The following is a 13,661-nucleotide window of genomic DNA, read 5'->3' as shown; positions in this document are numbered from 1 at the left end:
TGAAGGACCAGAACAGTCATTTCCCTCCACAAGGCTGGACAATCAACTAACCTAGGGAAATAAAGACCCATCCATCTAACAAGTCTAATATGCAAAGCCATGGAATGAATTATTATGAAAATGATAAACAAGGACATTGGCAACCTACAGACACTGGACCCATCCCAATTTGACTTTGTTAAGGGAAGGTCATATCTACCTAATCTGGTAGACTTATTTGAGAGGAGTGCCAAGGCAATAAACAAAGGTAAAACAGTGTACCTTGACCTGGTGAAGGCATTCCATACAATACCTTACTCAGGCATTGTTCACAAGCTCTCTGAGATAGGTGTAAACCCTTACATAACTCACTGGATTGCTGGCTGGCTCACAGACAGGACACAAGAAGTCAGGATCGGTAAGGCCAACTCCACCAAGAGATCAGTCATCAGTGGAATTCTCCAGAGCTCTATGCTAGGCATGCTTCTGTTTGGCATCAAATTCTTCGAAGTTAAGGCTAACATTAAAGGCCTCTTGCTCACTAAGTTTACAGATGAGTATAAACTGGGAGCTATTATAAATTTTCAAGACACAAACATATTGCAAGTGGGTTTAAAACAGACTAATGAGTGGTGCTAAAGCTATGGACTAAAACTCAGTGTCAAAAAGTGCATTATAATGCCCTTTGGAAAACTGTCAACCCAACTTAATTACTCCATTGATAAAATGCCCCTAAGAGTCGACCCAGTTGTAAGGGATCTGGGAAGAAATGTAGACAGCAATCTGGCCTTTCACCATCATGTAGCTAAGATAATAAGAAAATCATTCAATGTCGCCCAACTTATCAACTGTAAAAACACCAAACTTGCGTTGTGTGTTTTTGAAGAATGTTTTTATGTATGTTTTCAGGACGAAATGTATCAACTATTATGTTGATGAAAGGGTTAAAAAAATGACTCATTAATTGTTTTATCAGTTAATTGGATAATGGATTTATTGAAGGAGTATAAGTAGATGGTGTTTTTACAGTTTTGCTAGTTCTGAAGAAGTCCTGGAGTTGGACGAAAGTGGTTAACCTGGATTTTAATAAATGGATTGTATATTACCTCTTGGCTGAATACTGTGGAGTCATTTATTTGCTTCTAGTAAAAGCACAACGTTCTTATTATGTATCACAAACTTTTTGTTCTCCTGTACTTGAAATCTTACACCCCTAACAACTTTTCCTCCTGCAGTTGAATTAATACATCCCTTTCACCCCCCAAACAACACTTCTCATCTTGCTCTTTTTCTAACTGCCCCCACCCACCACTCTACCCCTCTTATGCATCACCTGTATACCAAAATTATAAACCTTCCAGATGTACCAATTTAGAACAGGCAGCCTAAATAGAAACAATCCTATACGTACCTTTCAATTGTCCAGATTTTTGCCTCATACCAATGTCTTCAACTTTTCCTGATTAGGGGTTGCCAGGGCGGATCACCAGTCTGCAGATTGATTGGCAGTGGAGTTTTTATGGTGTCAAGATGGCAGCCTGGTGCCCAACCTTCACAGAAGGAACACACGCACATATGCACAAACGCACACGCATGTGCACACACACACACACACACACACACACACACACACACACACACACACACACACACACACCCCTACCTACATGTCTTTAAAACTCGATTGACCACAGGGAGGACATGTTGGTCTATTCCTCATAAAATTTATGTTTTTTTGGCAAATCACTGGGATGATCTGAGGATTGAAGTCACTAAATAATGACATACATTTGATTCAGAATTCAAATCCTTCAGAAAATGTATGTCAACACAAACCCCATTATGTTAGCAACTTTATAATTTGATGAGCAATATTTAAAATCTGTCCCTATATCTGAGGCTTTTGTCCCTCCATTTTGTCAGGCTTTGTCCAGATTTCTTACGCTAAGAGGTTGCGCGGTATGATCTTATATCCTGCTCTCTCAGTCCTATGCTATTACCTCTATTCTCCCATACAGTACTAATATCCTCCATCCCTTACTACATAATTTATTTATTTATTTTACATTTGTTAACCGGGGGTGTCTGACTGAGCTGAAAAGGCCTTTTTTCAGCAGAGGCCCGGGGAGAAAAGCTCCACATAGAAAAATTACAGATACATTTAGACATGATCAGTATACACACAAATTACAAAATACATGTTTTTACAGTGGTATGCAGCACATCAACAGTTACAGTGGAGAGAACAAACAAAAAATATTAATTTACAAATAAAGGTACTTAATAGATTTGTGGTGTACAGCTGAAATTTGGAATATGGGTAGAATACATACATAGTACACAAGTACAGTACATATATTGTAGATTAGCCAGTGTTTGTGAGAATAGTTTTCAATCTTAATCAAGTACTCTAGGTTTAGTATGTGTACCTTATCCGCTTTCACTAGCCTGGGGAGCAATCATGGCACTGCCAACTTTACTTGAAATGTTGCCTGATGAGGTCTTTAAAGGAGGCTTTGGATGATGTGTTTTGAATGCTAGTGGGGACAGAGTTCCATTTTTTAGCCACTGAACTACTATATAGTGCATCTCCAAAGCTATTGTAGCTGTTGGTGACTTCTAGTAGTAGTTTGTGATGATCTAAGAGGCCTTTTGGCTGAGTGATGTTGTACTAGGTTTTTGAGGGCAGGACACTTATTGGGGAGGTAATAGATAGAATGACAGAGGCAAAGCTGATTGTAGGTTAGGAGGTCAGGCAGTTCAAGCCAGTGGAGCTGCCTCAAAGCAGTAGAGTGATGAATTCTGTATGAGCAATTTGCAGCAAACCAGACAATTCTGTTATAGCAGGCTTCCATTTTGCTTAGTTCAGTTTTGTTGAGATTAGTCGGAATGGGAGATGCATAGAGTAGTGTGGATAGAAGTTGGGAGCGAGCAATGGCTGATCTTTTGTTGGTAAGAAATGATTTGATACGGTAGAGTGATCCCAGTTTGGCATGTACTTTTTTAATAGTTAAGTTGAGATGACTATAAAATTTTAGGTGGGAGTCTATGGTTATTCCCAATAGCTTAGCCTGTGCCACTGGAGCGATTGGAGTAGCATTTGTGGAGTAGATAGTGAATTGACTGTTATTAGTGTTTTTGTTAGAACTGGTTATAATCATAAGCTGAGTTGTCTTTGGACTGAGGATAAGTTGGGCTTTGGTTAGGTAGTTTTCAATGTCAGAGAATACTAGTTGCATTGTTTGCAGAAGGGTGGGAATATTTTGTGCAGCACAGATTAAGGTAGTGTCATCTGCATACTGAATTATAGATGCATGCTGTGTGGAGGTATGGAGGTCATTTGTGAAGACTGTGAATAGTAGTGGTCCTAAGATAGAACCCTGTGGGATTCCTATAGTTATGGGCAGCTGAGGAGAGAGAGAATTTTCCCATTTCACAGATTGGTACCCGTCAGTTAAGTAGCTTTGGAACCAGGTAACAGTGGAATTTGATAGGTGATATTGGTTTAGTTTGTTTAGCAGGATTTGGTGCGAGACTGCATCAAATGCTTTGGACACATCCAAAAAAAGAGTTGACACATGCAGGCCTTCATTTTTGAGATGGTTTACTGTGTCTGTGAAGCAGAGGAGGGCTGTAGTGGTACTATGGGCAGGTCTGAAACCATGCTGAGTAGGTGACAGGATGTTGCTATCTAGGAGATATTTTAGCATCTGGGTATGGATGCATTTTTCTAGGATTTTGGCCAGGGGGGAGAGTAAAGCAATGGGTCTGTAGTTATTAAGTTCAGTGTAGGTTCCACCTTTATTTATGGGTGTAACATAGGATATTTTCCAGAGTTTGGGCACATAGTTTTTAACAATTGATCTGTTTATGAGAGTGGAGATTGGGATAGCAATAGCATCTGCTGTGAGTTTAAAGAAATAGTTGGGGAGTTGGTCGGCTGCTGTTGATGAGGTTTTTAGTTTGGAGGGCATGCTTTTGATTGAAGTGGTGGAAACAGTTTTGAGGGTAAAGCTTGTATTAATGTTATTTGTGTTGGGGGGGGTAGTGAGGAAGGAACTGTCCTGTGATACTACGGATAGAATTGAGTTCACAAAGTGGGAGTTGAATTGTGTTTTGATGGAAACTTTAGTGTCAGGGGTGGTTGGTTTGGGGGTAGCCTTTTGGGTGGATTTTAGTAGCTGGTTTACATTTTTCCAAAATTTTTGGGGGTTGTGTTGGTATTTAGTTTGTAATGTCATATAGTAGGATATTTTGTCCAGCCTAATGCATTTTGTTGCACAGTGGCGCAGTTATTGGTACTTAGTTAGGCTTTGTGTTTCTTTGGTTTTTGATAGTAAAGCCAGGCAGTGTCTCTGGACTTGAGAATTTGTTTGGTTTCTTTACTGAACCAGGGGTTTGTAGAGGTTCTAACCTTGATTTTGCACAATGGAGTTACAGTGTCTAGGCGTTGTAGAAATGTTTTGTTGAAATATGCTACAAGCCTGGTCAAGTGGGAGGGTTTTTAGGGCGGTCCAATCACAGTTACAGAGTAAAGTATTGAGGACCTCAGGAGATAATGTTTTTGTGTTTCTAGTGGATATATAGTTAGTGGTTTTGCATATGCTTGTTCTACTACGTATAAAGTATATTATGTTGTGGTCACTTAAGGTGTCTGGGAGACTGCCTGCATGGGGTTACAATGTGGGATTGTTAGTTAGGACCCAGTCAAGGATGGATTCCCTTTTAGATTTTTTATCACATCTAGTTGGAATTTGGTCTAGCTGCTGGTAGCCATGGAGATTTATTAGATTACTTGGTGGTTCTGATATGCAGGTGAACCAATCTAGGTTGAAATCTCCCAGAATAAGGGTTTCTTGTAAGTATGTGGAAGAACACCAGGATAAGAAGTCTTCATGGCTAGCAGGTATATTACCAGGTGGAATATAGATCACAATTGTGGTGATGACCTTTTTAGGGTGAAGTTAAAGTTGTGAGATAAGTATGTCCCAATTATTGGGGGAGGGGTAGGAGTTTGGTAATTGACATACAGTTAAGTTGGACTTATACAGTAAGGCAGTTCCACCCCCTTTACTAAGTGGTCTGTCTTGTCTAATGATATTGTAGCTGGTAGGGAGAACTTCTGAGTTAGCTATGTTTTTATTTAGCCAGGTTTCTGTTAAAGCAACTATGTCTGGGGAGTAGTGTGCTATTGTGGCCTGGAGTTCAGGTATTTTATTTTTGAAACTTCTAATATTAATATTTTGCATTAAAATATGGTTGGTTTTGCTGCTGTTGTTGATTTGCTCAGGGATGAAGATAGTGGGGGTGTTATGTCCTGACATTTGTGGTAGAGCAGTTTGTGTTGGACAGGATGGATTTGGGCCTGGGTTGGGGTGGATATCCCCACTTATGGTGAGTCTGGTGTTAAAATGGTGATACAGATGCTGGAGTTTGGTGAGGAGTGTGAGAAAGTATTGTGTTTTTTAGAGTAGGAACGAGAGCATATGTGTTCAGTTCTGAATTGATCTGTTATGTAGTTCTTGAACATTTGTGGGCAGATATTATTATAATGTGTGGTGTCTGTATAGGAGAGTGCATAATGTAGTGTTGTGCTTACTTAACGTAATGTAGTGTTATAACTTACTTCATTATATCTCTTGAACTCTTTACAGACTTATACAATACTAAAATCTCCCTTCCTACATAATTCTATGACTAACTTCATTATGTATCTTGAATTCCTTGCAAACCCTTCTTTACCAAAATGAAAGAACAGTAAGCTTGTTTACAATAATGTTTGCCTTCTGCTGTATATATACATACCTCTCAACCACTTAGAGCAAGAAATCTGGACAAAGCCATAAATAAGGGGGACAAAGGCCAAAAAATATGGACATTTTTTAAATGTTGATCTTACAAACTTAGAAAGTTAATAGAATAACGGATTTTATATTAGCATAAATTCTCTGAAAGGTATGAAGTCTGAAACTCAAATGTCTGCCATTATTTTCTGACTTCAACCCTCAATGATTTTCCAACGATTTGTCAGAAAACTACAAATTTATGAGAAAACAGATCAAAAGTATAAGGCAAAAATCTGGACATTCTGCGAAAACATGTACAGCTGAGAGGTATGTATGCATACATTTACTACTGCAAGATTTTACAGCTGGAACAACTGTATAGGCTTATAATTGTTTATGTAGATACTTTACTGCATATACCTGTCTTATAATTATGTTTGTTGTTTCATGTGAAATGTAACTATTGTTTTGTCTGAGAACTCTCTGAAATTCACTTGTTAATATAAATGTAATGTGGTGAAACTTTTCTACCCGGGCTTCCACTGCAAATGGGACTTTACCAGTCAACAGAGACAAAAAATAAATGAATTTTACAGAAGCATAGGCCAAAAATGAATTAAAATGATTCTTTAGTAAGTGAGGATATATTAAGCAGATGCTTTCTGAGGTAGAATGCCGTGAGATCAGTACCATAGAGATAATATTTTTCATTTGCATGCATGATATTTAGTAGTGGGCTTACGGGATTAAATCACAAAAGAAAGAAAATGACTCAATGTAGCACCAAGGACCTTTATTCTATACAGATGAAAATATGTGTGCACATCCTGACACTTGAGGTGAAGAAATACAGGAACTTAGTATATGTGAGCAGTGGGAAACCCACAGAGAAACTGAATTAAGTTGCAGTGATGTTGTAATGATTATGGGCAGGATTCACGAAGCCTCCGTGTAAGAGTTACAAGGCTTACACGGAGGCTGCAGTTAAACGGTGTGACGTCAGCATGTCATGCATATGCATGAGGGCATGCTGAATCACACCTAAGGCTTACACGGTCCATGGAAGACAGTAGGGGGCGTGTCCGTAGGCCGAGCCCTGCAAACGGACACGCCCCCAGAAGAGTAAAAGTCCCGAAAGTAAACCCCCATGACAGAGTCCATGGAAATGTGAATAAACACAACACATGCCCCCACAGACTATGAACATAAAATATATAAATGAACATGTTATATATTTTTTTTAAATTGTAAAGATGTTTGCCCGTGAGAGCGCTCGTTTGCGCGGGCGTGCCTGTAGCTTAGCCACAGTTAGCAGTCAGTGGAAAAGCATATAAGAACTAAATATGCAAAGTAAGCCAAAAAGCAATAGAGTAGCAGTAGAGACGTCGGCTGAAGAGCAGGCAGTCATGGTGCGAGCCCCCACAACATCAATTTTTATTTTTAGTGAAATAAGCACGAAACAAGTCCCTGACATATATGTACACATATAACATTATATTTTATGTAAAATGTAATGAAATGGGCCATTTATTTTGAAGAAATGTGAGATAACAAAATAATAAAAAATGCCAGATGTGCCTATAGCTGAGCTACAGTTTAACAAGTTGAGTGCATCTCCCCGTAGGTGAGCAGTGGTTTAAGAGGTGTAAAATGAGTGCCCGAAGGTGAGCAGTGGTTTAACAGGTGCAAAATGAGTGCCCGTAGGTGAGCAGTGGTTTAACACGCTGAAACTGTGTGCCCCTAGCTGAGCTGAGCGTAAGATGCGTGCTGATAGCCAAATGAAGCGTAAACCAGCGTAACCCGTTTGCGCGGAGCTGCGCACCGCGCCAACAAGCTAACCGACGGGCAATGTTGAGCAAGCTGTAACAAAACTGTCTTTACACAAACACATCTCCTAGCCTGTGTAGACAGTCAAAATATAAAAAGCAGTGGCCAGGTTCGAACCCATGTTACCATGCACCATAGTCAAGGTACTGAATCACTAAGCCATGACAGCTGTACTTAGAAATGCAGTAATAGCAAATATATAGGAATGAATAGAAAGAAGAGCATGACAAAGCAGGTTTTGTGAAGCTGATACAATTCCAAAATGGCCAATCACAGATAAGTGCGGTAAAAACGGCATATATAAAGCCCCATAGGCGGGAGTACACAGCATAACCAATTGTAGAACCAACTTGCAGCCAGAATGTCAGGTGTAGGTGAGGGTAGTTGCTTTTGAGCACAGAGGTGGGGCGTTGAGGAGTCCAAATATATGGTTTGGCTCCTTGTCCACAATCATGACGCCCAACTCATGCAGGGCCAGGTCCTGTGGGGAGCATATAGGGCTGAGGTGTGGGACCGGTTGGCTCATGATCTTACCAGTGCCACAGGGATACCAAGGACTGGTGAGCAGGTCCGTCACCACCATGCGGACCTGAAGAGACGGAAGCAGGACCAACTGAACCGTTGGATCCAGGAGGCCCGGCAAATGCCCAACGCCCCACTACTGAGTAAGTTACATCTAATTATTTATGTAAGAAATTAACCTAGCTGATATCATGGAGATGTGTATTCCAATATTACTTTATTTATATTACAGCTGCAGGTGTCCGTTCTGCGAACCGTAGAGCCTATGGCAATAGGCTGGTGCGGTTGCGCCACCAGGCAGGTCAGTAATCCTCTCCCTGTAACTGTAAATAAATATAAAAGTATGACAGTTAGCAAAAGAGTGCAGTGTAGTCACTAAGTAATAAAATGTGCAAGTAACAGTGTAAGAGGGTTTGCAAGTATTGCTTGATTACAAAAGTGTGTTGCAGTCTGTAATCCAAACAGAAAAATGAAAATGTCTGAAATAAAGTCTGAAATAAAGATGTCCCACCTGTAATATAATAGTACACAACCTGCAGCAGGCTGAAAAGTACAGCTGCAGAAGCTGAGTAAAACACGTGTGAAATATATCCCTGTTGAAATACTGAAACATGACAGAAGTGAGAGTGTTGGAAAGGATTGTAATAACTACAGGTAAAACATGTCAATAAAGCCTAGACGTAAGTACCATCCTGAATTGTAAAAATAAAACAAGTGAGAGAGTGTGAGAAAGAGTTATGAATCCACCAATAAAGTAGTAATAACTCCTGAATAAAGTATACTGCAGTCAGTACAGAATGAAATGAATGTGACAAGCAGAACCAAACTGCGAAATGTGTTCAAAATGTTCCTGCAGCTGGAATGTATATCCCAAAATCTGGATATGTTGCTCTCAGTCTGCAATATGCAGATAGTATGGTTGTCTGAAATACCAAACATCCACAGTTGTCTATAGCTATATAAAGCAAATGTAGCAGGATGATGTAGCTGAACAGAGCCAGATATGAGCGTGTATGAATAAAATGAAAATGTATATTGATGTAGCAGTAACATTCCTATCACCAACTTGAAGTAGTTATCACATAGGAAACTGTAGGTAGAACTGTAGTGTGTATATATCTGCAGCTATTAGAAATGTACAGCATATGTATTGGTATTTGAAGGTGTTAATTAAATTTTCTTCACCCTACCCTATAACCACATATAATCCATTCCACATGAAATTGGTATGTGCAATCACAATTAACACCCCTGGACATTTGTCCTGTTGGGTCATACATATTTGCATGAACGTTGATGCATCTGCCCTGTTCATACACCCAAATGAGTTTGGTGAGGAGTGTGAGAAAGTATTGTGTTTTTAGAGTAGGAACGAGAGCATATGTGTTCAGTTCTGAATTGATCTGTTATGTAGTTCTTGAACATTTGTGGGCAGATATTATTATAATGTGTGGTGTCTGTATAGGAGAGTGCATAATGTAGTGTTGTGCTTACTTAACGTAATGTAGTGTTATAACTTACTTCATTATATCTCTTGAACTCTTTACAGACTTATACAATACTAAAATCTCCCTTCCTACATAATTCTATGACTAACTTCATTATGTATCTTGAATTCCTTGCAAACCCTTCTTTACCAAAATGAAAGAACAGTAAGCTTGTTTACAATAATGTTTGCCTTCTGCTGTATATATACATACCTCTCAACCACTTAGAGCAAGAAATCTGGACAAAGCCATAAATAAGGGGGACAAAGGCCAAAAAATATGGACATTTTAAATGTTGATCTTACAAACTTAGAAAGTTAATAGAATAACGGATTTTATATTAGCATAAATTCTCTGAAAGGTATGAAGTCTGAAACTCAAATGTCTGCCATTATTTTCTGACTTCAACCCTCAATGATTTTCCAACGATTTGTCAGAAAACTACAAATTTATGAGAAAACAGATCAAAGTATAAGGCAAAAATCTGGACATTCTGCGAAAACATGTACAGCTGAGAGGTATGTATGCATACATTTACTACTGCAAGATTTTACAGCTGGAACAACTGTATAGGCTTATAATTGTTTATGTAGATACTTTACTGCATATACCTGTCTTATAATTATGTTTGTTGTTTCATGTGAAATGTAACTATTGTTTTGTCTGAGAACTGTCTGAAATTCACTTGTTAATATAAATGTAATGTGGTGAAACTTTTCTACCCGGCTTCCACTGCAAATGGGACTTTACCAGTCAACAGAGACAAAAAATAAATGAATTTTACAGAAGCATAGGCCAAAAATGAATTAAAATGATTCTTTAGTAAGTGAGGATATATTAAGCAGATGCTTTCTGAGGTAGAATGCCGTGAGATCAGTACCATAGAGATAATATTTTTCATTTGCATGCATGATATTTAGTAGTGGGCTTACGGGATTAAATCACAAAAGAAAGAAAATGACTCAATGTAGCACCAAGGACCTTTATTCTATACAGATGAAAATATGTGTGCACATCCTGACACTTGAGGTGAAGAAATACAGGAACTTAGTATATGTGAGCAGTGGGAAACCCACAGAGAAACTGAATTAAGTTGCAGTGATGTTGTAATGATTATGGGCAGGATTCACGAAGCCTCCGTGTAAGAGTTACAAGGCTTACACGGAGGCTGCAGTTAAACGGTGTGACGTCAGCATGTCATGCATATGCATGAGGGCATGCTGAATCACACCTAAGGCTTACACGGTCCATGGAAGACAGTAGGCGTGTCCGTGGGCGAGCCCTGCAAGCGGACACGCCCCAGAAGAGTAAAAGTCCGAAAGTAAACCCCATGACAGAGTCCATGGAAATGTGAATAAACACAACACATGCCCCCACAGACTATGAACATAAAATATATAAATGAACATGTTATATATTTTTTTTAAATTGTAAAGATGTTTGCCCGTGAGAGCTCGTTTGCTGAGCGTGCCTGTAACAGCTTAGCCACAGTTAGCAGTCAGTGGAAAAGCATATAAGAACTAAATATGCAAAGTAAGCCAAAAAGCAATAGAGTAGCAGTAGAGACGTCGGCTGAAGAGCAGGCAGTCATGGTGCGAGCCCCCACAACATCAATTTTTATTTTTAGTGAAATAAGCACGAAACAAGTCCCTGACATATATGTACACATATAACATTATATTTTATGTAAAATGTAATGAAATGGGCCATTTATTTTGAAGAAATGTGAGATAACAAAATAATAAAAAATGCCAGATGTGCCTATAGCTGAGCTACAGTTTAACAAGTTGAGTGCATCTCCCCGTAGGTGAGCAGTGGTTTAAGAGGTGTAAAATGAGTGCCCGAAGGTGAGCAGTGGTTTAACAGGTGCAAAATGAGTGCCCGTAGGTGAGCAGTGGTTTAACACGCTGAAACTGTGTGCCCCTAGCTGAGCTGAGCGTAAGATGCGTGCTGATAGCCAAATGAAGCGTAAACCAGCGTAACCCGTTTGCGCGGAGCTGTGCACCGCGCCAACAAGCTAACCGACGGGCAATGTTGAGCAAGCTGTAACAAAACTGTCTTTACACAGACACATCTCCTAGCCTGTGTAGACAGTCAAAATATAAAAAGCAGTGGCCAGGTTCGAACCCATGTTACCATGCACCATAGTCAAGGTACTGAATCACTAAGCCATGACAGCTGTACTTAGAAATGCAGTAATAGCAAATATATAGGAATGAATAGAAAGAAGAGCATGACAAAGCAGGTTTTGTGAAGCTGATACAATTCCAAAATGGCCAATCACAGATAAGTGCGGTAAAAACGGCATATATAAAGCCCCATAGGCGGAGTACACAGCATAACCAATTGTAGAACCAACTTGCAGCCAGAATGTCAGGTGTAGGTGAGGGTAGTTGCTTTTGAGCACAGAGGTGGGGCGTTGAGGAGTCCAAATATATGGTTTGGCTCCTTGTCCACAATCATGGCCCAACTCATGCAGGGCCAGGTCCTGTGGGGAGCATATAGGGCTGAGGTGTGGGACGGTTGGCTCATGATCTTACCAGTGCCACAGGGATACCAAGGTCTGGTGAGCAGGTCCGTCACCACCATGCGGACCTGAAGAGGCGGAAGCAGGACCAACTGAACCATTGGATCCAGGAGGCCCGGCAAATGCCCAACGCCCACTACTGGAGTAAGTTACATCTAATTATTTATGTAAGAAATTAACCTAGCTGATATCATGGAGATGTGTATTCCAATATTACTTTATTTATATTACAGCTGCAGGTGTCCGTTCTGCGAACCGTAGAGCCTATGGCAATAGGCTGGTGCGGTTGCGCCACCAGGCAGGTCAGTAATCCTCTCCCTGTAACTGTAAATAAATATAAAAGTATGACAGTTAGCAAAAGAGTGCAGTGTAGTCACTAAGTAATAAAATGTGCAAGTAACAGTGTAAGAGGGTTTGCAAGTATTGCTTGATTACAAAAGTGTGTTGCAGTCTGTAATCCAAACAGAAAAATGAAAATGTCTGAAATAAAGTCTGAAATAAAGATGTCCCACCTGTAATATAATAGTACACAACCTGCAGCAGGCTGAAAAGTACAGCTGCAGAAGCTGAAATAAAACATGTGTGAAATATATCCCTGTTGAAATACTGAAACATGACAGAAGTGAGAGTGTTGGAAAGGATTGTAATAACTACAGGTAAAACATGTCAATAAAGCCTAGGCGTAAGTACCATCCTGAATTGTAAAAATAAAACAAGTGAGAGAGTGTGAGAAAGAGTTATGAATCCACCAATAAAGTAGTAATAACTCCTGAATAAAGTATACTGCAGTCAGTACAGAATGAAATGAATGTGACAAGCAGAACCAAACTGCGAAATGTGTTCAAAATGTTCCTGCAGCTGGAATGTATATCCCAAAATCTGGATATGTTGCTCTCAGTCTGCAATATGCAGATAGTATGGTTGTCTGAAATACCAAACATCCACAGTTGTCTATAGCTATATAAAGCAAATGTAGCAGGATGATGTAGCTGAACAGAGCCAGATATGAGCGTGTATGAATAAAAATGAAAATGTATATTGATGTAGCAGTAACATTCCTATCACCAACTTGAAGTAGTTATCACATAGGAAACTGTAGGTAGAACTGTAGTGTGTATATATCTGCAGCTATTAGAAATGTACAGCATATGTATTGGTATTTGAAGGTGTTAATTAAATTTTCTTCACCCTACCCTATAACCACATATAATCCATTCCACATGAAATTGGTATGTGCAATCACAATTAACACCCCTGGACATTTGTCCTGTTGGGTCATACATATTTGCATGAACGTTGATGCATCTGCCCTGTTCATACACCCAAACCTGATGGCCTGTTGCCATCAATCAACCCTGCATGTTGTTGGACTATGTATTGCTGTTCAAATTATGCATGTGTTATGCTTGCTGTTCAATGGTTTGAATATCTGGGTGTTTGGTTAATGGGAATACTAATGCATGCTGTTACAACTAATTGTGAATGGTATTGTATGTTACTAACCCAAACTGTCATGACATAATGCAAAACATA

The sequence above is a fragment of the Protopterus annectens genome, chromosome 4.part0, assembly GCF_019279795.1.
Source record: "Protopterus annectens isolate FY-2018-M chromosome 4.part0, PAN1.0, whole genome shotgun sequence".
NCBI lineage: Eukaryota > Metazoa > Chordata > Ceratodontiformes > Protopteridae > Protopterus > Protopterus annectens.
This window is presented reverse-complemented; position numbering follows the sequence as displayed.